We start from the raw sequence: 2567 nt of genomic DNA on the forward strand, positions 1-2567 counted from the left end.
CTGAAAGTAACTATGTTATATAAGTATCATAGTTTTAGTACATTTCAGACCATGATGAAGTACTAGTGCCAAGTATTATTCTGTTATACTGCTTTATTATGCCCTGACCTAAAGTCATTTAGTGGAGTACAAGTCTATGAGCAAATGGCAACACTAGCATCACTGTGACATGATTCGCACCTAAAAGAGCTCAAGGATCAACATGTGAGTTGAAACACAAGTTTGGGAAAGCACCGAGGGCCACTGTCTTAACCCCCACAATTTCTCAAACCACTCTACACATGCACGGAATAGGATCCTGTAACTTTATGTAGAAGGTCACCATATGATGTAATAAGTTTGAATGTTAGATTATATGAATATATATATATATATATATGGGAAAGGCTTAATCCTTGGAACTTCACGTCTGTGATTAGTATGCTGCAATAATGTACAGTTTTCTAGATTGACAAATTGGTCTAAAAGATAGAAAATCTGCAAAACATCTGGCCAGAGAGGACCGCACTCCCCCTCGGGTGTTTCCAGGTTCTCCTTTGGGAAAACTGCTCCCCATTGGTCAGCTTGCTAAAACAAGTGGTACATTTAAAAATAGCCTCCACCCTTTGGAAGTAGAAGTAGATTTGGAACAGAAGCCCTCCAGGCTGAGCCTCTCCCCAGTGCTGATGTTGTAGGAGGAGCGAGGCGTGCTGGCCGGCCAGCTGTAGTCCACTCCGGTCTTGAGGCGCCAGTACTCCTTCTCTCTTTCTCTCTGCCTCCTTCAGCTGCTCTCTGTGGTACGACATAGACAGTGTGAAATCTAAATACCCATTAAAAGACCCATTATATATAAAGTATATGAGGAATATTAGTAATCCCAGCTGGAGCCCACTCATAAATTACACTGTTCAACCATGGAGGGCAGTGAGACACCTGGAGGGCCCAGTCTAAAATGACACCTGTTTCCTCTAAATATGCAAAAATACCAGGGGTAATGGACATTGGATTTGAAGTTTGGGCCACAAGCACATGGGTCTAGAATATTTTGGAAGGGGTGGCCAGGTTGGGGCACAGACCCACGGAGAGCTGGCACATTTGAAATATATGTCAAAAGTTTCTAAAACCTTTAGTTCTATGAAATAATAAACAACACATTATTAAGGAACAAATCAAGTTTTGTGTAAGAATGAGACACGTATATGCTTTCTTTAGCTAACTATCTTTAGCTGCGCTCCTTTATTTACTCTCAGCCTGGGAGGGATAGGGTTAGGGTTATTTTGGCAGGAGTGGCACCAGGGGTGGCACCAATGGTGGCACCAGCAGTGGCCAATCAGATTCTGGTGGTGGCCGATGCCACCTCCTGAATCCACCCATGGACACAACAGGGCTTTCTTGCATGAAAGATTTCATCAGTGGGCCAATTCTGATGTCCTTTAAACACTGAGCAATACATAGCCCAGGCAAAGGGACACAAATCTGTCAGCAACTTGAACCAGATTCTCAGGACCTTTACAAACAATGGCACCGATTACTTAAGGTGCATTTGGATTGAATTAGACAAATCGGTATCAGTGAAAAACTGGAAAGAATCTTGGACACAAACTAAATGTTTCAGTGTTTGTAACAGTGTCCAAGCTATGCAATTAAAAATCCTTCACAGAACTCACATTTCCTCAGGCCATCATAGCAGATTTAAACAAGATTAAGATCCAACATTTCTGTCAGGAGAGAGTTTGTGAACTGAGTAAGGTTTGAAACGGTGATATGGAGCTGGTCCCTCTGCCCTCACCTCTTGGCACATTGATGTCTTTCTAACTTATGACAAATATAGCGCCAAGCCGTCTGACATACTGGCTTTCTATGCAAGGAAACAGTCAAACAAGGTGATGAATTGATAATGAAGTAGCTTGAAAGGGTTCAACAGTAATTGAATTCTATCTATCTGTACTTTATATCAGCATCCCTCCAAATGCCAGTAGTAGGTTTTCGTGGTCCAGCAACCATATTATGAGGGTCAAGCTAATATTGCTTTTATAACATTATGGGGAAATGGAGTTGCCCCTTGGCAGAGGTCTGTAATTTTTGAGTGCTGTTTCCTCATGTTTGTCAAGGGCACAGGACAAAAGATGCTCTCTGTTCCTTAATCCCAAGTTCAGGATGTTTGTCTTGTTAAAAAAGGATGTCCTTGAGATTGTGTGTTCAATTGTCACAAGAAAGGCTCTGTGCTCCTGCCTATATAAATCGCACCTAAGGCTCTTGGAGGTTAACTGTCTTGGATTTGACCATGACTCTGTACACCTTCACCTTCCTGTGTGCTTTCAGCGTCCTCGCTGTTCTTCAGGTGCCTGGCACCTTGGCTGGAAAGGTAAGGACACTAAACAGCGGCCCATGGATCTGTATTCCTATACGCACCGTGCGTTCATTTTGAAAAAATGATTTTGCTTAAGTTTTACGCCACTGCATCTGGGGGTCATTCTACGATAAAGAAATATAGTTTCACATTTGTGGCCCAAGGAGCCATCGAATATGATATTGTGTTGCCCACCCCTAAAGTGGATCACATTATTTCTACTCCATAACTTGAGCCC

The 2567-nt window shown here is 42.5% G+C and overlaps 1 protein-coding gene across 1 annotated transcript in view; it reads right to left on the bottom strand.

Annotated features, from left to right (window-relative positions):
• Nucleotides 1-2567, bottom strand: part of LOC109962364 (retinal degeneration 3, GUCY2D regulator) — a 20002-nt gene that overhangs the window by 10087 nt on the left and 7348 nt on the right. The window contains 1 exon segment of the mRNA XM_020604038.1: nt 585-771. The gene's annotated coding sequence lies outside the window, so the exon portion shown is untranslated.

The sequence above is a fragment of the Monopterus albus genome, unplaced genomic scaffold (assembly GCF_001952655.1).
Source record: "Monopterus albus unplaced genomic scaffold, M_albus_1.0 scaffold63.1, whole genome shotgun sequence".
NCBI lineage: Eukaryota > Metazoa > Chordata > Actinopteri > Synbranchiformes > Synbranchidae > Monopterus > Monopterus albus.